Source organism: Periplaneta americana, chromosome 7 (assembly GCF_040183065.1).
Source record: "Periplaneta americana isolate PAMFEO1 chromosome 7, P.americana_PAMFEO1_priV1, whole genome shotgun sequence".
NCBI classification, from domain to species: Eukaryota; Metazoa; Arthropoda; class Insecta; order Blattodea; family Blattidae; genus Periplaneta; species Periplaneta americana.
Window position 1 is genome coordinate 22,827,428 of NC_091123.1, and position 22,729 is coordinate 22,850,156.

A 22,729-nucleotide genomic window follows, 5' to 3' on the forward strand; every position below is an offset into this window, starting at 1 on the left:
AGCCTAGAATAACAAAATTGTATAGTGATGAAATTACCTGATATTGAAATATTTTGTGATAGAATATGATAACTATTTACACGAAACCATGTCTGAACGAGTCTCAATTACTGGCCAAGTGCCTAGTAAGTTTGCGTTTGAATTCAATTTTATTTCGACAGTCCCTGATGCTAGCAGGTAACGAATTCCAGAGTCTTGACAGGGCTATTGTGAAAGAGGATGAGTATGAGGAGGTGCGATGGGATGGTATTGTTAGTGTTGTTTCATGGCGAGAGCGTGTGTTCAGATTATGGTGGGAAGAAAGATAAGTGAAGCGAGACGACAGGTACGAAGGAACAGAAAAGTTCAAGATTTCGAAGAGAAGGAGAAGTGAATGTAAATTTCTTTTCTTATCTAGCTTAAGCCAACCTATTGCTTCCAGGAATGGGGTAATATGATCATAAGTAATATTATATAAAATTAAAAGATGGGGAATGTATCGACAGAGACCGTAAGATAAAGGAAGTAACGTCATTAGGACCAGAAAATCCAAAAATATATTAACAAATTTCAGATGATATTATCGATTGTGTTCATGTAAAGGAGGTTAAGTAATTTTTTGTGCAAATGGAATTTTGAAAATCTGGCTTTCAGGTATAACTCACTGTGAAGTTGATTTGAATAATGTCAAGGGAAAAATTGTTCCGTGGCCGGATATCGAATCAACGCTCTACCGATGAGCTACCCAGGAACTGTACCAGACACCGACTCATTTCTTCCATTTACATCCACATACCTCAAGTGGGCTGACAGGCCGTCAAAAACCCAACATTGAGTGCCCACAAACTCTGTTAGTCTTGAATTGTGGATTTCTGTTAACGAATAGTGACGTATATTAATACCCGGCCCTGGAATATTTTTCCCTTGAAATTATTAAAATGGAGTTTTGTTCCCCAGATGAATACGCAAGTTAAATTCCACATATGGATGTGCAAAAAACAGACTAATACCACAGTCTAGTATAGGTCTACCGGTATACAGTCACGAAGCTCAATACGTAGTAAATATGCATCCATAGATAGTTGCTAACCTCTAGGATCGCTAGTATCGCCTCATCACAGACAATGCGAAATAGTACCAGCACAGTCTATTGTTCCCAGTACCCTCACAACTCAAGCTTCGTGACTGTATATACTAGACTGTCCTAATACTAGCATTTGTGTAGAAAATTATTTGGAATAAGGGTCCAAAGTTTAATTTTCATTTGTCTCAAAAACTCATTTTTATGACTCATCTCCCTTTATCCAAACACCATCGACATGATCATTGTCAATTACACTGTCAAAATCGCCATCGTTTCTCTGTACATGGTTGTAGAAGTGAAGGTTCGAATGATTTCTTCAGTTTTCTATTGCAATACAGTGTTGCCTGAATAAAGATTGCAACTCCACACAAAGTCTCCTGGTCCTAATAAACTGGTTGTGTTAACAATGCGAATGTTTCAATTTTACGATCTCTTAGCTCACGATATTCAACTGTTCATTGTTCTACAAGTCTTACATGCGTTAACTATTCAGACGACCATTTTTGGCTTAGAATTACCGTGTGCATAATAGTAACTTCGTGACATCATTGGAAATGAAGAAATACGAGGCCTTGGAAGGTGGTGCCATGTGTTACATAAAACTTTTCCATTTCACCAGTTACGTTATTGAATTGAACGTGGCTGATTATGTGTACAGATGCAATTTGTATCGTATTTTTGTAGTTGACATTGAAGCCTGCCGCCATGGTGATCTAGTGACTCGAGCGCTGGACTTAATAATCATGTGGACCATGGTTCGATTCCCAGCGTACCCCCGATTTATAACATGTGTTGGGCAAGCGCGTGGTCCAGGTAACACAGAGGTTTTTTTTTCTCTGGAAGCTCCAGGTCCCCTCACAGTCTAGTATATACAGTCGCGAAGCTCAATACGTAGTAAATATGCCAGCATTAGATAGTTGCTCACCACTAGGATCGTAATATCGCCTCACTACAGACAATGCAAAATAGTACCGTCACAGTCTATTGTTTCTAGCACCCTCAAAACTCAAGCTTCGTGACTGTATATAGTAGACTGTGGTCCCCTGTAGCATCTCCATCCTCATCTCATCTCGGATGTAACGTAGGCCAGACTCCTCTGGTGCACCTTGGGCAACGGTTCTGTCGGTAAATATAGCTTCATACAGATGAATGATGAACAAGCAAGTACCCGCCATTAGTTAAAAAAAAAACATTGAAGTCTCAGTCTACGTGCATTAGGTAAAGCCAGGAATATGGATCTAGCTTAAAAGGAACGCGTATTTCAAACATCAAGTACCGTAACTAAAGTGTTCAAAAAGGGTTAAATATCTTCAGAATGGATAGTAGTTATGGGAATAAGTAAAAAAAACTTCTTATGACTTTTCCTTTGGGCGGGGTAGTTGGGCAAATCTATATTATATCGATTGTGGAAAAAAAAAATCCCACTTTAATGCGTTTCTTTTTAGGGGAGAGTCGGGTAGTATCGGACATCGGGTAATATCGGACAGTGCGTTTCTTTCATCTACCACCATATGGTAGTACCTGAATGACATGGTTACATTTCTCTATGCGACATCACAGAAACGTAACATTGTCAATCAGGTACTATCATCGTGTGGTAGAAGAAAGAAACTCACTGTCCGATATTACCCGCTGTCCGATATTACCCGACTCCCCCCTACGAATTTACCTTTTGTTTTGGAAACGGGAAAGATTCGTGCATGAGCACCACACACATGTTCAACGACAAAAAGACATGTCATATTTTACTTCTTAGCTACAATAACATATGACCAATATAGGCCCAAGTAATTAATTAGTCTTGAGTATAATAACTGTAATGTTTTTTCTTCAGCTTCATTCACAAAACTCTATTTTTCTCCATTTTAAAAAAGTTTTTCCGCTCATGTCTTCACTTCTACTGTTTGTCGATTCACAATTCACACAAATCCTCAAACCGTCATCCATCTGGTTCAGTGCATTCATGAACATGTCTAATTATATCCAACTACCTCGGCAAGTAGAGTTATCATTTATCGATAACTTTTTTTAGTAAGTTATTTTACGACGCTGTATCAACATCTCAGGTTATTTAGCGTCCGAATGAGATGGTGATAATGCCGGTGAAATGAGTCCGGGGTCCAGCACCAATAGTTACCCAGCATTTGCTCATATGGGGTTGAGGGAAAACCCCGGAAAAAACCTCAACAAGGTAATTTGTCCGACCGGGATTCGAACCCGGGCCACCTGGTTTCGCGGCCAGACTCGCTAACCGTTACTCCACAGGTGTGGACATCGATAATTTATTTCGATGGTAGAAATTGTTTGTGTCAACAAGCTATTGGACTGTACTTCAAAACCCAAGTGTTGAACACAATCTTTCGATTATAACTTACAAATTTGGTATTTCCGGATATTACGCACACGCTATATGACACATTGTTCTTGTTTACGTATGGAGAACTCATTTCCAAAGCTTGTACAAATATTTATGAATCATCCTGTATATTACATTGGCAAACGGAGAATATTTAAAATAGAGCCACATAAAATGTCATTTTAAATATACTAGGACATTCGATAAGTAATGGCAACATAGTTACTGTTTCACACTAAATTTATTTAGGTTACTTCTGACATTACATACTTCAAATATAGTCTCCTGTCATGTCAACAATACGTTGCCAAATTCTTTAAAGACGGCGGACTCCATCTGCAGCATCACTTGTTGATATATCTCTCACTGAACAATCTAATGCTCTTCGGATGTCAACTCTTGATTGAAAGCGAATGCCTCGCTTCCACCCAACTTGCAATAGTTCAGTATGGTAGGACTTTTCTCCCACAGGCTTCTTGTAATCCCCTAAAGAACTGAGTTGCATGTTTTTCTCTTGCAACTTGGATTTTTATGAAGCACCTTTGTTCGTACCTTTAGGGCTGTATTGTTTACTACAAATCAGAAAGAGCTACTTACGTAGTACAAGATTTCAATGGTCACCGCTAGGAGCACTGATCTACAGCATTATTGCCATTACTTATCGAATGCCCTAGTATAATTACAAATAAAGAAGAAAATGGAATGTTGTCTGATCAAGAAAACGTTGGACATATTCATTATAAACTATCTTAGATTTTGTGAAACCATTCGAGTCGAATTTAAAAAAAATATACGTAAATTTTGTAATATCAGGAGTAAGTAAAATTTCTTATTGATACAGGAAATAAAAGAAAGACGGAAATTACCCTAAAAATTTGTAGTACGAGTATCATGGAAAAAGATAGCTATTATGTTTTTGATTTTTTTTATAATATGTTCTACGAAGTCAATATTTAATTAAGAAGAAATTATATTTCGTTTCTCATACACTTGCTGTCACGTACACAAAGATTCCTGTTTTCTTTCATTACTTAATTTAGCCGCTTCAAACCAAAGCTGTTATAAGAGTGTCGACGACTTCTTAAGATGATGATTTGGCGAATATAAGGAAACTTTAAGCGTCCGTGATCAGCTGAAATCAGGTACTGCAGTACAGAGAACAAGTTGCAGCTTTCGTTCCGCGTGAAAGCCACGACCGCGGGTTCTTATCCCATCTAGGGAACGATGCTCATCCCGTCTTAATGTTATGTTGGGCGTTAATTGTCAATGAAACTGTTAACGAGCTAATGTCAAAGAAGAATAGGAATGTAAGCGTGCAGGATTCAGTTTAAGCATGAAATAAAAGTTTGAGATCGTGTCAGACGTGTAAAATTGCGAATCAGAAATACATGGAATTGGCAATGATGGAGCCTACTCAAAACATTTAATTTTCACGGACGAAGAATCTATGTTCCACTTCATTGGGTACGTTAATCGCTACAATTCCAGAATAAGCAACCAAATGAGATTCATGTAGGCCTAATGTGCGTCCGAGAGACGAGGCGTATCCCAAGGTGAGCGCTGTTACCAGTTTATGATTAAGAATCCTATTTTACGGTGAATAAAAATCTTAAATTTCGGTGTTATTTCACACAAAAACGCATAAATTCGGTGTTATTTCGCATTTAAAAGATACACCCTTTTGATTCCCGTCATACAGAATATATCACTGAAAATTCCTACAAAAATTAGAGATTTGTATCATCAAGAGAATTTTAAGATTCTTTGTACTTTTTAACAATACTTAGTTTTCTATCAACACAAAGCCACAAAACGCAAAAAATGATGAAAAATTAGAATTTTCAAAATATAACTATTTTAATAGAGAATTTTCTCCTCTTTAATTTGATATAAGAATTTTCGATTTATGCCTTATGGTTTTTCAGATAAGTCCCATTTTCCAAAATGCTGCGTCATCAGCCACGGTCACTTACTTTTGGAGTGCATTACTTTTGGAGTGATCTCCGTAGCAGTCAATCCCCTCGTCCAGCATTGCTTGTAAAATAAACTTCTTTCTAGTCCCGAAATAGATGCATAGATATCTGGGCATGATCATTAGATTGAAAAAACTTGATTACATAATGAAGTAATTTATAATCTTTTACTGTTAGTCATAAAACTGTAAATTTGTGTGTCAGTGATGTAGTACGTCATTTTAATAAGAGTCCAAAAGTATAAATTACAATTCTGAGGAGGATGGGCATAAACCCTGGGACAAACACCATCGCAGGATTTGTTGCATCAATGGAAATAGGGACAAAAACGCCAAAAAAAAAAACACATTCAATACCTGAAGTTAAAACAAGGCGGAGGTATTTGAGAGGCAGAAAGAAGCTGAAACTGGACCGACATGAAGCTGCTAAAGGGGTGACATATGATGATGGAGTCTTCTAGGTTCTGAAAGTTTGTGGCTCATTTCCTGTAAATAGTAATTTTAGAATATTTAATTCTTTCAAACATGATATCTCAGCCAAATATGGTGATGCCAAGAAGATATTGGTGTCATTTTGAAGCTTGAAATATCCCCCAGTGCCTGACAATGAGTAAAATAACATTAATGTAATTAATAATTATCTATGGATTTTTTACATGATTTATGCAACATAAAATATTATTGTAAGTTACATATATGGTAATATTTAATTAATGTAAATAAAATGAAAAATAGCTCTATGTCAGGCACTAAAGAATAGTTTTAGCTATAAAAGAGTGAAGAACTGTGGCTCTATCTTAAAAACTGCATGAGCTATCATGTTCCAAGTTGCATGTCAAAATTATAAACAAAATAATTTTTAAAAACAATTTAGACATAATTTCAAGGGATCTGTTCACTTCATTCTCTTTCTGGTACCATTCTCAATTGTATAAAAATTTTACAGAGCAAAATTATACAAAACAAAATTTTTTGTATGTAAAGTTGTACATATACCTTAACTGTTGTGTAGAGAACTTTGTGTGAGTCTCCCATGGAATAGTACAGCGCTCAGGGAGCTTAGCTTCACCAAAGCTTATTGTGTTAGTTCACGCACACATTTGTGACTTTCAATAAATGCAATAAATTATATTATTTTAGGCACTTTCCATTAAAATTTCGTAAAAAAATTAACATTTAACTTTAAAAATATCTGCTTCGAATAAATTCCTAGCCACCGGCGTATCTCAGGCGGTAGCGTGTTTGTCTGCTGATCCGGAGTTACTCTCGGGCGTGGGTTCCATTCCCGCTTTGACTGATTACCTGGCTGATGTTATTCCGAGGTTTTTCCCAACCGAAATGTGAATGTCAGGTAATCTAAGGCGAATCCTCGGTCTCATCTCGTCAAATACCACCTCGCTATCATCAAACGTAGCGACGCTAAATAACCTATTAGTTGATACAGTGTCATTAAATAACCAAGTGAAAAAAATGTATATGCTTAAATTCCGCTGTTTTATAAGCGAAAAGTTAAGTTTATCAAGTTTTATTATGTTTAAATTATATCACAGTCTAGCATATACAGTCACGAAGCTTGAGTTGTTGAGGGTGCTGTGTCTGTACTATTTCTCATTGTCTGTGATGAGGCGATAGTAGCGATCCTAGAGGTTAGCAACTATCTATGGACGCATATTCCCTACATATTGAGCTTCGTGACTGCATAAACTAGACTGTGGTTATATCATGATAGTCACATTTTTTTCGCTTTTTTGATTGGAAAATTTGTCATACGACGGTTGTCAGGAAATGTCTCGATGGCGGCTTGAGAATGAATGAGATGACATTAGTTCTTGTCAGCATTTGCGTCAGAATCTAGAATGAATGTCTCAATGCAAGGGTTCTAAGAAATACTCATTTAACACCTTCCTTCTGACGCCGTGCTTGTTTCCAATACCGTGGTAACGAAGTATTTCCTGTACCGCCAAATCACAGAGACCCAGTTTTCTACAGCTTGTTTCCTGTACTAAATGTCTGCAAAAACACTGTTCATTGATCTTGGTGAATGCCATAAGATTTATCCGCAGTGCACAGAAACGTATTTCGGCACACAAGTATTTCATACTATTGTAACTAAGAAATCGATCTTAGAATATTTTCGTAACTTATGTACCGGGTGTCTGACTCTAGTAGTTCATATATTCTTTTAGATATCATAAACAACATGAGTAGAGGTGGGTACATACAACTGTTCGTCGTTGAAATTCTGTAACTCGCAGCGCTTGTATTTTAGTTTTAGTCTTCATGATTAAAAACAGCTAAAATAATAAATAGACATAGATGTGTGATATGATTGATATATTGATTAATGTGACGCGTTTGAGTAAAGAATAGTACATTATGCAACGAGCCTATAATGGTAGTAATTAAGACGCGAGTATGTTCATGAAACGAGCACAAGCGAGTTTCATAATTTTCATACGAGCGTCTTAATTACCATTATAGGCAAGTTTCATACGACTTTTTATGCTGGACCATATTTCTAACTTGAAATTATTCATAAGCATTCATGTTATTCTTATCTGACTGGCGAGCGGAACTGACCTTGTGCAATATCTCGTAAATTGTGAGATATGCGCAGAAGCGAAAGTATTGATTTTTTCCGAGAAACAAATGTGATTGACCTTGATATAATCTAGAGAGTAAAATACACATTAGTTTAATCTTGATATAACCTTGAAATTGATTTAGACATTGAAAAACGAGGTGACAAATTGAATTTATTTGAATATTATTTACAATTAACGCTAATTATTATAGTAACAGAACATAACCTTCTGCGACAGTATTGGATTTCCAGCCTCCGTGACGTTTCGCTAGTTGTCTATCGATTGCATATCCGAGAATAATCGATACTTGCGCTTTCATATTGCTGCAATGGTGTTTTCTGATTGGTGGAACACCTGAACTTTAATGAATAGGTGTACTTTAATGAGATCCATTAAAGGGCTGCTACCAGGTGTATAATTACTACATTTCGGCATGGTCGAGCATAAATTCATTTCTAATACGCGGATCTCTCGAAGTAGTGTATGGCTCTTAGATACAGTGATGGGTTCATATGAAGTTTCGACTGCCTCAGAAAGTTCGATCTCCGTTCTTCCTTTCGTACAATTTAATTTTGAACTCCGATTCCAGGTTATCCTAGAAGATTCTAGTTAATACTGCTTTAAAACGAAAATATATAATCGATCGAAATATCATACGAACCAGAATGTTCCATAGCAGAACTATAAAAGCTCCAATTCTGCCGCCGGCAAATATTCACGTTTCGAATCTCTGAAACTTGTGACAGTGAAAGTGAAAGACAGCGACAGAACAATAATTGAATATAAGATGTTGCTGAAAGCGTAATACGTCGGCATAGTGCAACTCCATGCGGGTTGTCATCAATTTCGTATGTCTTGACCACACTGTCACAATCTGAATTCAATGCTTTTTCTTGATTTGCCCAGGTTGTCACATTTTCATGGTAGTGTCCAAATATCTTGAAATACGAGTGAATTAATAAATGATGTTAAAATTCTGCGCTAACTGTTCTTTAAATATACTTTCTTGTTATGTCCCTTCTTTATTCCGAATGAATCAATACAAATAAATTCTTTTGAGGGATTGGAGATAGCTTAGGCCTTAAGATGAAATGTTATATTATCGGAACTCTAAGAAGAGCAAATAACTCGATAAAATACTGTCCAATGATAAACACAATTAGGGAAAATGTTAGAAAGCCAAAATAAAATAAATAATTAACATGAAAGTTTGACTGCAAAATGTTTAACATAAAATAAATCACAAGAAGACTCAAATTCGTAACATTCACGGGGTGATGTCAGTTGACGTTATACCTATCCGTGATTCCGCCTGGAAACCATTAAATATCTGCCACATGTCTCCACTGTTATTTGGGCTGCCTACACAAAAATGAACGGCTTAAATTAAACATCCTGTACATACATAAATGACTATCTTTACAGTTCTGTTGTAACGCATTTGCTTAGTGATTAAGTTGCTGTGCCTCAAGCAGAAAGTTGCGGGTTCAATTCCCGATGGAGTAATGGATTTTCCCAATTGACCCAATCCTTCTGACTGCACTATGGTCCTGGGATCGTGTCAGTCTCTAAGAGAAATTAATTCAATGAAATCTTCCTTGGGGACGAAGGCAACAAGCACGTAGGATGACGATCCTTCGGCTACTAATGCCGATTTTGTACTAACGCGGGAGTATTTTCCTCTCGTTACCTTGTGAGCTATGATGGCCCGTAATAGGAATTACTTTCGACTTTTACCTACCTTCCCGGATACATATTTACATACCTATCATTGCGTGGATTGACTTTTCCACCTTACACTTTAGGCATGCATTGGCTTGTTGTTGGCTCTACACAGGGTGTAAAAACAGTATCCAATATTTTAGGAGGTGGTATTATCAAAACAAGAAAATAATATCTAATAAACATGGGTCCTACAACACATAATTTCTGAGATCTGGACACTTGTTCGTAGGAGGTGCTCAATGTGACGTCCATTCATGGCAATGCATTCCTTTGCCCTTCGGCATAAGGAATCACGCACTCTTTGAAATTGACTTGGTTGTTCTTGATAACCAAAAGTCTAGGGGATTTAGGTTTTGGGAACGAACAGGCCAAGGTGTGGGGCCTCCCCGATCAATCGAGTGGTCCTGAATTGTCAGCGTCAGGTGTTCACGCTCAATACGGAAAAAATGTGCTGGTGTGCCATCATGCATGAACCACATCTGTAGTCTTTGCTGACATGGTACATACTCCAGTTTGGTAGGCAATACGTTAATAAGTCTTGATAACGAGCCCCAGTATGGCCCTTAATCTATCGCCAAGAACGCCTGCCCATACGTTAATTGAGAATCTGCGCTGATGCCTTGTTTCTTCAAGTGCACGAGGATTTTCATCAGCCCACACATGCTGATTACGAAAATTCATAACACCATATCTGCTGAACCCCGCTCATATCCGCAACCAGACTTTTGTTTTCAGTATTCCTTGCGACGTATCATTATTGCATGAACTAAGGTATGATTATCTGGTAGTCTGCTGTATTGTAGGACAGAAAAATGCATTGCCATAAATGGACGTCACATTGAGCACCTCCTATGAACAAGTGTTCAGATGTCAGAAAGTATGTGTTGTAGGACCCATGTTTATTAGACATTTTTTTCTTGTTTTGATGCAGAATATCACCTCCTAAAATATTGGATACTTTTTTAACAACCTGTATATACGCGACGATTATTCAAGTCAAGCAGGTGGCCAGGATGACATTCGTGAATCCGACGCATACTATTCGTAAGACTTGACCCCAGCCTATTTTTATTATTGCAGATGACATGATATGAGAGGGAGGTGAAGAGTATTGGTTGAATGTTAGAGGGAAACGGGAGTTCCCCGAGAATAGCTCTCTGCAACAACTGTATTGTCCACTACAAATTCTATCACGACCTGGTCGGCGATCGAATCCGAGCCGTCTGGATAGAAGATCATCATGCTGACACTTGAACCACAGAGCAGCTCATTCCTATCTATCACCCACCAAGCCACTACCTACCTTAATTGCTTCGTTTCTTCCTTCTTACCTGCGACCCTATTCCCCCTTGCCCCCAGTAAACTACACCTGCCTACTTCTGCTGCAATTGCTTCCTAGTAACATTTGGCCGCTGACTCAAGGCGCAGCCCGATGCATTTGTGTTAATTTGGGCCGCGTGGCAGGCAATTGCAGCGGGTTTCCCTGCCATCACACTTCTCATGCGGGCGATCTATTTCGGTAGAGGAACTATAAACAGCTGTGCGAAACACACGGGCGAACGACCGGGCGGCCGACCGGCCAGACATGAGGAACTGGGACGTCTTGGGTCTGGTCTATAGCATGATTGATTACTAATCTAGCCGGTAACAGAGCTCGAGAAGTTCATAATGCGTCGATGGCATTCAGCTCGAGCGGGTACGCGAGTTCATCACAAAACTGCAGACGAAACTGTTCATGTAATTCACAATAAATTACTGGAATGGAATTGATTTCCTAAGTGACGGACGGGTAGCTAAGTTGGTAGAGGAAGTGGCTACAGACTGCAGAGTCCCGAATTCAGTTCTTAAATTAACAAATTAATTATTAGATCCATAAAGGTGGTTGCTCAAAATTGAAACAGACACCTTTAGAGCGATAATGGCCAATCGTAGGAATGGTGTATCTAATCCCATTGATATCCAGAAATTAGCAAGACATTTTGGAATGGTTCCCCGTGCTCCCACCATTACGGTCAAACTGTCTAGACCAGGGCTGGGCATATTACATGATTCTGAGAAATGAACGCTGTTTACTTTGAAGAGCAATTCTCCCGAGCAGTGTGACGCTTGCGCCTTGCATACTATACGTCACTCACTGTCATTGCAGTGGTTGACTCTGTAGTAGGAAGGCGAACTTTGAAGGTGCATCCGCCTGAGAAGCTGTATGTCAGACGAAAACCTAAATTATATTTTGAGGTTGAACATGGCTAATTCATTTGATCCCAACATTGAACGGCTTCTGCAAATGAAACTACCTCATAAGTCTCGGAAAACAACCATGTATTTATTTTGATTATTGAATTTCAAAAAGTTTGTTTCAATAGAAAATATTTATTGATTTCAGATTGATATAAGTACGGTTTTGTTACAATAGTTTATTCGTGCAAAAGAAAAGTGTAAGAGAGTGTTTATTATTAATTTTGTTCTTGTGTTTTGGTTGAAATCATTTATTACATATGTTTATATTATTAATACCATTATGTACTTGTTAAAGCGCTATGCATATAAATGTTGTAAATAAGCCTAATGATTTGTGTGTGTGTGTGTGCGCGCTTGCGCGTGTGTAGCGAAGTTTATTTCATTAAATTAATAACAGTGTTATAAAGTCTGTACTGTACGATAGACTGATGTAATATCCTTATAAACTATTATGTACTGACAGACTGTATGAATAGTACAACCGTGGCTCTTATTATATTAATGCAAGGAAGGTAGCTGTAATGTGAGTCCGCCACTGCTTGAGCGTTCTGCTCCGGCTTGGAATTGAAGAGCCTTGGGGAGCGAGAGCAGCTCTAGCCGGCTATACGGAGCCGCTCTCATGCCCGGCGCTGGTCTAAATTGTGCAAATCTAGTTTTTCAGGTAAAGCTCCCTGTAAAGCAGACTTGAATAATTTCAAGGGAAAAATTGTTCCGGGGCCGGGTCTCGATCCGGGACCTCTGGTTGAACGCACCAGCTTGAAATTATTCGTCTGCTTCACAGGGAACTGGAAAACTAGATTTGCATAATATATACGTTACTGTAGGTACGTTAGCAAAAAACCACACTTTCGAGTCACACAGAGTTTGTGGGTCTCTGGCGTCTCGTCAGCCCACTCGAGTTGTGTGGATATAAGAGGAAAAATTGAGACAGGGTCGGGTGGAGTTGCTGGGTAGCTCAGTCATTAGAGCGCTGGTGCGTTCAACCAGAGATCCCAGAATCGATACCCGGTCCCGGAACAATTTTTCCCTTGAATTTATTCATGACTACATTGTATTTAATATTGTAATGATCAGATATAGATTTTTTTTTTCAAAATTAACCTTTTGGCTGGGCACAACGAGATTCAAACCGGACTGTAAGGTCTAGGATTACTTTGGAATTGAAGTTTGATTTGAAAGCATATATAACTTATCTACGCGTCGAGTACTGAAATTTGTGGCCAGACCAGAAACTTCCTCACATATGGTGTAACCATGATCGAAACAGGCATACTTGCAATAATTAGTCGCCACATAAATAAGCACAACAATTATAAAATAAACAGGAAATTATAAAATTAAGCTTAATAGGTGAGTAAGTAGAACCAAGACCTGTAACAATTTTATCATTCGCCAAGCATAGTTGCTGCAATAAATAACTTAAAACCCGTAAAATTATACACTATACAGATTGGAACACTGCCATCTCTCTTTAGTTTCTCAGAACTATCATTAAGGACAGCTGCAACAATGCTTTCGCATGCTTTTAGTAACGCATGTTTATACGGACGTGTTTCATTTGTGATACTTTAAGAGTAGATTTTAATATTCTGTTTACAACTGCAGGCACGTACGCTTAGAAGTAGACGTCTGGAAATTTTTAGAAAATGTTTAGGTTATGGTATAAACAATAACGTCCAAAAGTGACAGACAAGAATAGTATGAGCTTCCGCGATCCCAAAAAAGGATCGTAACAATTACAAATAACACGAAGAACATGTATTTTATTTAATAGGACTATGCATTTTAATGCCACGTGTTTTTAATATCATACCTACAAGACATTTTAAACAGTCCGCCGAGTTAGCTCTGCGGTAGAGTCAAATACCTTACTATAATAATACCGGACAGCTGTATGCTAGCAGCATTGATGTAAGTGCGAAATATCGCGGACTTGACATCTATCGGAGCGGCGTGGAATTACGTCCACAAATACAAATATTAAGATAGCGGAAATCGAACTATTGTATAAAATGTGGGGTACTAATGTGGAATAATATACGAGAAACTTAAGAAATGTTGAATAATGCCGTATTTAATGTAACATTATTTTATATCAAAGCTGCATATTATGAGAAATGCTTCATATTATTTTCCGTAATTAATTGTTGCATATTTTTTTCTTTGCTTCAGTGAGACAAAATTAATTCTGACATTAAGAATTAATTTAAAATAACGTTTTATATACGCATTGCTGACAACTGCAAAGATAAAAATGGTAGTAATCTGATCCTTGTAATAATTAGTAAAGGCATGTGTGCAACAATAAAACTTAATTTGCTAAAACCTTAAAATGTCCAATATATTTTAACTTCTATTCATTTATTAGGCCTAAATAAAAAGGCTAATTTTTACTGTTCTATCAACACAGAGACAAAGGCATTAGGCCTGCTAAAGAATTTTGTTGACTCACGTTTTATGATCCCTCAGAAATCGAAAGTACGATTTGGAGCAATTTGTAATGCTGTAATTGTAGCAATTATAAACAGCAAATAATATACACCCTGACATATTTACACAGCACTAATTAATAAAACTATTAACTAGCCCAGCAACAATATACATTGCAGTTGATTACAGCTTGTTTCGCGAGTATCTCCACACCGGCCGCCTAGGTAGCAGCACCAGCGTCGTTCACGCGCAGAACTGCTAGCTATCCGGTATTATTATAGTAAGGTATTTGGTAGAGTGTCTGCCTGCAGACTCCAGCCGGTCCGGGTTCGATCACCGGTGGAGTTATAGATTTTCGTTTAAGACTAGAAAAGTTGACGGTGCACAACTTCTAATCACTAGATTGTGCACCAATATGCCGGTTAAATCTCAAATTTCTCCGAAGTGCACATGAAGAGAAGGCATATGTCACTGTTGGTAGTGATTCGTTTTTTCGGACGGGGATGTTAAGCCTGGCGACCCCCTTGGTGCTATTCGACGGGAGTAGGCTATGTGCCGGCTTCGGGTTTCCCCTTCCATCATCATCATCATCATCATCATCATCATCATCATCATCATCATCATCATCAGCGGCAGCAGCAGCAGCCCCCGTGCCCCCCCCCCAAACTTGTCTGAACTATTTTTTTTTCTTTCAACGTTAGAAAATATTGAATTCAAAAGATCTTGTTTGCTTTTGTTTATGATTAAGTTTCTATGCTTAAATCGACGAATTAATGTCTTCAGATCATGTGTCTGGACTATAATATTCATTTTAAATTGCTCGATGTATAAGAATTTCTATACCTCATTTGAGGAATGGAAGCGCTGTAATTTTTCTGTTGTAACAGCCTGCACTCAAGTGTCAGAAGTCTGCAGGTGTCCACGCCACCACTTGGAGATGTATGAATAACATACTGCACAACAATGCAGAAAAAAGAAAAGTGATCCCGATATAATGCGTAAACTTAAAGACGAGATTATAATAAAATAATAATTAGAGTTTACATTTCATATGATATCTTCAGGAAGGTAAGCTTCAGATAAAAAAAAAAAGTATCTGTTAGCACTGTTAAAAGTAGCCACGTTCAATTAGTAGGCTAGCGGTGTCAAAGAGGACGAAAGCTTTGTAGTTTCAATAATTTTAATTATGTCGCGCTGTCCATTGTCGTCAAGTCTTTTGAAGGCCGCTCTAATACTCCACGCGGAGTGTATGGACGGAAGCTTTGTAGTTTCAATAATTTTAATTATGTCACGCTGACCATTGTCGTCAAGTCTTTTGAAGGCCGCTCCAATACTCCACGCGGAGTGTATGGACGGAAGCTTTGTAGTTTCAATAATTTTAATTATGTCGCGCTGTCCATTGTCGTCAAGTCTTTTGAAGGCCGCTCTAATACTCCACGCGGAGTGTATGGACGGAAGCTTTGTAGTTTCAATAATTTTAATTATGTCACGCTGACCATTGTCGTCAAGTCTTTTGAAGGCCGCTACAATACTCCACGCGGAGTGTATGGACGGAAGCTTTGTAGTTTCAATAATTTTAATTATGTCACGCTGACCATTGTCGTCAAGTCTTTTGAAGGCCGCTACAATACTCCACGCGGAGTGTATATATAAATCAGTTGCAAATTTTAGCAGTGTGTCTTGTTCCATGTTATATTAATATATAGCAGCAACAAACAAGACGTGACAACGTCGCATTTTCATTTTATTATCGGTGCATGCAATAAAGACCTACAAATCTTAAAAGGAATGCCGCTGCCTAATAATTAAACGAGACTATTATTGATGCATACATGTGTTTCTGTACGAGAGAGAAAAATAGGGAGATTGTTTTAAGTTAAGGAAAATCCACTGTCTTTCCCTTCTCTTTCACATATTACATTTCTCCACTCCTGTCTATCTTGCGTCTCGTTTTCAAAATTTATCCACCCATCATAACCTAGACACACGATCACAACACTCCTCAATATTATCCATTCCCTCCCACCGAACATCCTCATATTCATCTTCTTTCACTGTGGCTGTTCCTCGACTTTGGAATTCCCTACCGAGTAATGTCAGGGACTGTCAGACATCAAATCAATTTAAGAATAGGTTAACGAGATATTTTTCTAACAATTATTGTCAACAATAATAGCTGTTTCAGGTTTCTCAGTGTTTAATGGTTATATATATCACAGATAAATATATAAATTATCTCATTATTATTATTATTATTATTATTATTATTATTATTACTATTATAATTACCATTATTATTATTATTATTATTATTGTTATTATTATTATCATTATTATTATAACTATTTCTTACCAGTGTTTATTATTGTCACACTAACATTAGTTATCCAATTTTCATCATTTACTTTCATGTTGTTTTATGATCTAGATATTAATGTAATAACTATGTAAGCAAATGTATTTAATTAGAATTAGAGTCTGGCTGGGCGGAAGAGAAGGCCTACTGGCCTTAGCTCTGCCAGATTAAATAAATAAATAAATAAAATTATTATTATAATTTGTAGTAGATATACAGTTCAAGCCATATACAACTCGGTCTGAAACATAGCGGATATGGATGTAACACTGTAAGAAACATGCCTCCGAAAATACCTTTATTAAATGATCATATTCTAATATGCTGTACTGTACCACGGTCAAGCTATAACGGGGGGAGGAGGTAAATGGTATCCTCCATAACCCCGTTATATGGGGGTTCTATGGTTTTGGTTTGCCTCCCCCCCCCCCAAGGAAACTGTTCTCTCTCCGCCTATGGATACATATGCACAGTGTAATGTGCAAATTGAAAATGGGTCACAGTCCTGTCACCTATCAGTAATATGTGGAACCCGAGTCACGTAACGTGAAATGGGTAGCCTTTGGATACATACAGGCACGTAATTTTGAACATGCAGTTTCTTACTTACATTGTTTCTTCTTTCCAGGTGAGTGAATCTCCTGTTTATAACTGATGAAGACGATAGAAGGTGGCATGATGTCATCATTACAACGTAAGTACAACATGGCTGTGTCGTAAACTCATTTTCTGAAAGAGAAAGAAATTGTATTGGCTTGATGCAAAAGTTCATAGCGTTTTTTTCGCGGTGACAAAAGTTTCTGAGTTGAATAGAAGACAAAAATAAATTAGTAATATATTCTCCTACATTATCTATGACCCTCTGTCAACGCTGGGGTAGTTTTTCGATTCCGCGTCAGAAGAAATCTACTGATTTTGAGTTACAGAAATCGTCAAGCAAAGTTTGTAAAGCACCTTCGTTATCAAAGGAGTTTCATTGAAGATTTTTTGGATAAAGAACGGAAAAAGATGGAAATCTGAAGGCGCAAGATCGGGAGAATATGGGGGATGTGGAATCACATTCCAACTAAGCTCTTGGATAGCTCTTTTCGTCATGTTAGCGGAGCGGAGGCGTGCATTATCGTGTTGTAGCAAGCATTTGATTCAGCCTTCCCAGTCGTTTTTCTTTAGCTGCGGCCGCAAGACGTTTGTGTTGTTGACAATAAATTTCAGCAGTTATGGTTATATTCCTGGGAAGCATTTCGTAGTACGCGACGCCCTCTTTATCGCACCAGACGCGTAACAACATATTCTGTGGATAGATACTTAACTTTTGTAAGGGATGTTGTGTGTCGAAACGATACAGAACCATTTTCTTACAGTGCTTTCTCAGATGGCATTCTCCTCGTACACGACACAAAAGTTTCGAGCCGCCTTCGCTGCCTATGCTCCTCTATTCAACTCAAACCGAAAAATATGTCGGAAGTGTTGGCTTTCTTTTTCTTCCATTTGGCACTCCATTTCTTTAGACCACAAATACCACAAACATTCTTCAAATCCGCAAAAATTCAAGGCGTGTTTAAAAGCACAACACTTCAAATAACAAGTGACAAACGATAAACAAAAAAGCACAACACTCCAAATAACAAGTGACAAACGATAAACAAAACAAACAAGCACTCCAAATAACAAGTGACAAACGAAAACAAAAAAGTACAACACTACAAATAATAAGTGACAAACGATAAACAATCTCCTAGCAACGCAGTGTTGTGATGGCGAATAAAAACTCTACGAACGAAGTTAGGCTAATATAGAAGGTTTAAGTAGCGAATTTCAAGCTTTTTATACTGAATATTTTATATCACTTGACAGTGAAAGTGAAAGAAAGTGACGTGGACAATGAAAAATTTGATGGCCAGCTAGAAGACATTGTTTCAATTATTTTAAGTTATTTATGTTTTCTGTGTGTATTTTATATCAATTCCATGCTGTAACTTAATGTTTAATGTGTGTTTTGTATTGCATATTAATTCGTTTATGTTCACTTTACGTTCAACTCATTTTAAGACAAATTCACTTTTATATTATCAATCAAACAGCTTGCAACATACTAACACATAAATAAGCCATGTTAATATTATTTTTTTAACGTCATGTATAAATCATAACTACTCAGTGCTTCTTAAATACCTAAATCTTTCTCATAGTTGCTAAGAAAACAAGTGAAAATTTTAATTTGCATTTTTCTCGAGAAGTACATAATGTAATACAATATTCAATAAATAATATACCGGTATTAAAAACTATAGCACCTAGAACCATGAATTTTTTAAGTGCTCAGTATTTCATCCTCTTTTTGAAACCACAAAAAAAAAAAAAAAAAATCCTACTTTAGCTTCTATTTCCTGCAACTGATCACAGTTATATACATTTTATTAGAGAATCCATTTAGTTTTACCATTTTCCTTTGTTGTTTAATAAAGCCCGCAAGAGTCCATGTTTCTGACAAAGGGTCATAAAATTGGACATCGGACATGGACCTTTCTGTTCAGTCTTCTGAATGTCTTTAATGTAAACGAAGAACCAAAGGGGCATTATACCAGACGTTATAAGAACTAAGTGCAGCGTAGGCGGCTGAAATGTAGACCATATTTGGAAACATGCCCCCTTCCCCCCCCCCCCACCGCATGACACACAAGGCCAAGCCCTCTTGGCATTCCAATCCCATCTGCAATTCCATCTCTCGTGTTATTTCTGCTTGTAAATAGTTAAGGCAATTATGGACACCGGTTCCTGCAGTACTTGTACAGTTCTTGTATAGCGGACGCTTTCCGGAAAAGTGAAATGTCCTTTACTGAGTTTCGGTTGTTACTGAAAAGAGCTGTAGAAATTAATATATTTTGGTACACTTTGTGTCGTATGAATCACATGCGGTACCTGTAGAAATGAATATATTTTGATACGCTTTGTGTCGTATGAATCATATGCGGTACATGTAGAAATGAATATATTTTGATACGCTTTGTGTCGTATGAATCATATGCGGTACCTGTAGAAATGAATATATTTTGATACGCTTTGTGTCGTATGAATCATATGCGGTACCTGTAGAAATGAATATATTTTGATACGCTTTGTGTCGTATGAATCATATGCGGTACCTGTAGAAATGAATATATTTTGATACGCTTTGTGTCGTATGAATCATATGCGGTACCTGTAGAAATGAATATATTTTGATACGCTTTGTGTCGTATGAATCATATGCGGTACCTGTAGAAATGAATATATTTTGATACGCTTTGTGTCGTATGAATCATATGCGGTACCTGTAGAAATGAATATATTTTGATACGCTTTGTGTCGTATGAATCATATGCGGTACCTGTAGAAATGAATATATTTTGATACGCTTTGTGTCGTATGAATCATATGCGGTACCTGTAGAAATGAATATATTTTGATACGCTTTGTGTCGTATGAATCATATGCGGTACCTGTAGAAATGAATATATTTTGATACGCTTTGTGTCGTATGAATCATATGCGGTACCTGTAGAAATGAATATATTTTGATACGCTTTGTGTCGTATGAATCATATGCGGTACCTGTAGAAATGAATATATTTTGATACGCTTTGTGTCGTATGAATCATATGCGGTACCTGTAGAAATGAATATATTTTGATACGCTTTGTGTCGTATGAATCATATGCGGTACCTGTAGAAATGAATATATTTTGATACGCTTTGTGTCGTATGAATCATATGCGGTACCTGTAGAAATGAATATATTTTGATACGCTTTGTGTCGTATGAATCATATGCGGTACCTGTAGAAATGAATATATTTTGATACGCTTTGTGTCGTATGAATCATATGCGGTACCTGTAGAAATGAATATATTTTGATACGCTTTGTGTCGTATGAATCATATGCGGTACCTGTAGAAATGAATATATTTTGATACGCTTTGTGTCGTATGAATCATATGCGGTACCTGTAGAAATGAATATATTTTGATACGCTTTGTGTCGTATGAATCATATGCGGTACCTGTAGAAATGAATATATTTTGATACGCTTTGTGTCGTATGAATCATATGCGGTACCTGTAGAAATGAATATATTTTGATACGCTTTGTGTCGTATGAATCATATGCGGTACCTGTAGAAATTAATATATTTTGATACGCTTTGTGTCGTATGAATCATATGCGTTACCTGTAGAAATTAATATATTTTGATACGCTTTGTGTCGTATGAATCATATGCGGTACCTGTAGAAATGAATATGTTTTGATACGCTTTGTGTCGTATGAATCATATGCGGTACCTGTAGAAATGAATATGTTTTGATACGCTTTGTGTCGTATGAATCATATGCGGTACCTGTAGAAATGAATATATTTTGATACGCATTGTGTCGTATGAATCATATGCGGTACCTGTAGAAATGAATATATTTTGATACGCTTTGTGTCGTATGAATCATATGCGGTACCTGTAGAAATTAATATATTTTGATACGCTTTGTGTCGTATGAATCATATGCGTTACCTGTAGAAATTAATATATTTTGATACGCTTTGTGTCGTATGAATCATATGCGGTACCTGTAGAAATGAATATGTTTTGATACGCTTTGTGTCGTATGAATCATATGCGGTACCTGTAGAAATGAATATGTTTTGATACGCTTTGTGTCGTATGAATCATATGCGGTACCTGTAGAAATGAATATATTTTGATACGCATTGTGTCGTATGAATCATATGCGGTACCTGTAGAAATGAATATATTTTGATACGCTTTGTGTCGTATGAATCATATGCGGTACCTGTAGAAATTAATATATTTTGATACGCTTTGTGTCGTATGAATCATATGCGGTACATAACGTAAATTTAATCGTATAAGATTAAGAAAAAATTTGCATTTATTCTTACGAATGCGATATATTTTTTTTCTTTGCTACCATTCTAGAGAAACCATAAGCTATTAGAACCATAGAACCATAACAGTTCAAGAAAATACATTACAAACGGTAATAGCCTATCAGTAATATCGCTCGCAGCAGGATGAAGGAATTATTTTTCATAAAACGTATTATGAAACACTATGTGTGATATGCGTGACAATTTTTTGACGTGAAACACCTATATTCGACGTACAACGATAGAAAAATTGTAACGTTTTGACATGAAAAGTTTATTCTGACATCACTTGTGGTACCATGGAGACAGAAGTGTAAGATTAACTTTGTGCCTCATGGTTTTGCACGCGGCCCTTCTTGCTCCATTCTCTATTTGGGCTATTCCATATGAAATCGATCAGTAAAAAAACCTCGCATTTTTTTAATACTCTAATTTTTTCCCTATTTATACAAGGTGCTGAGAAGAGTGCAATTTCAAAAACATATTATCGAAAGTCAAACGGTTTTCGTACTATTGAGCGACAAATTTAGCGCATTTTATAAAAACAAGCCTCTTTCAGCGCTCAGAACTCTGAAACCATTTACTGCAAAACATTGAACTGGAGCTCATTTTGAAGCTGACATTTGGTAGATTATGTTAAGAAGTAATCCTTATTTTTATTTTATACAGAGAGACAGATAATCTGATTTTACTTACTTTTAGGCTTTTTGCCAATTTGTAAAAATGTAAAAAATATTGAGAAAAAACCTTGCATTATTAAGAGGGGTTCGGCATTGTTTGCTTAGTGTCACGGCAATAAGTTTCGAGGGTATTAAATAAATTATATTCACACGCCTAGACTTGAACGGCGCAGTACCGCACGAACTGGTCGAGAGATGAAGATAAGCGAGCGTTGGGCGTCATTTTACTCCTGTGTTTATGAAAACTTGTGATGAAGCTAGTCCAGCTATGCGCTATTAGACGAAACATCACGTGTTTATGTCTTCTGGCCTTGCTTGCCCAGACTAGCTCCCGCCTCACAGTCAGCTGGTTAGTTCACGCGTGTACTATTTATTTTCTTTATTTGATATTTTCAATACTTTCT

General features: G+C 37.1%; 2 protein-coding genes across 3 annotated transcripts in view; one reads left to right on the plus strand and one right to left on the minus strand.

The window, feature by feature from the left end:
* LOC138702974 (kinesin-like protein KIF12) overlaps positions 1–17,416 on the minus strand; it is a 248,160-nt gene extending 230,744 nt beyond the window's left edge. Inside the window, exon 1 of the mRNA XM_069830421.1 lies at positions 17,336–17,416. The gene's annotated coding sequence lies outside the window, so the exon portion shown is untranslated. The remainder of the gene's footprint in view (positions 1–17,335) is intronic.
* The window catches only part of Myo61F (Myosin 61F), a 321,197-nt gene that overhangs the window by 122,117 nt on the left and 176,351 nt on the right, over positions 1–22,729 (plus strand). The window lies entirely within an intron of this gene.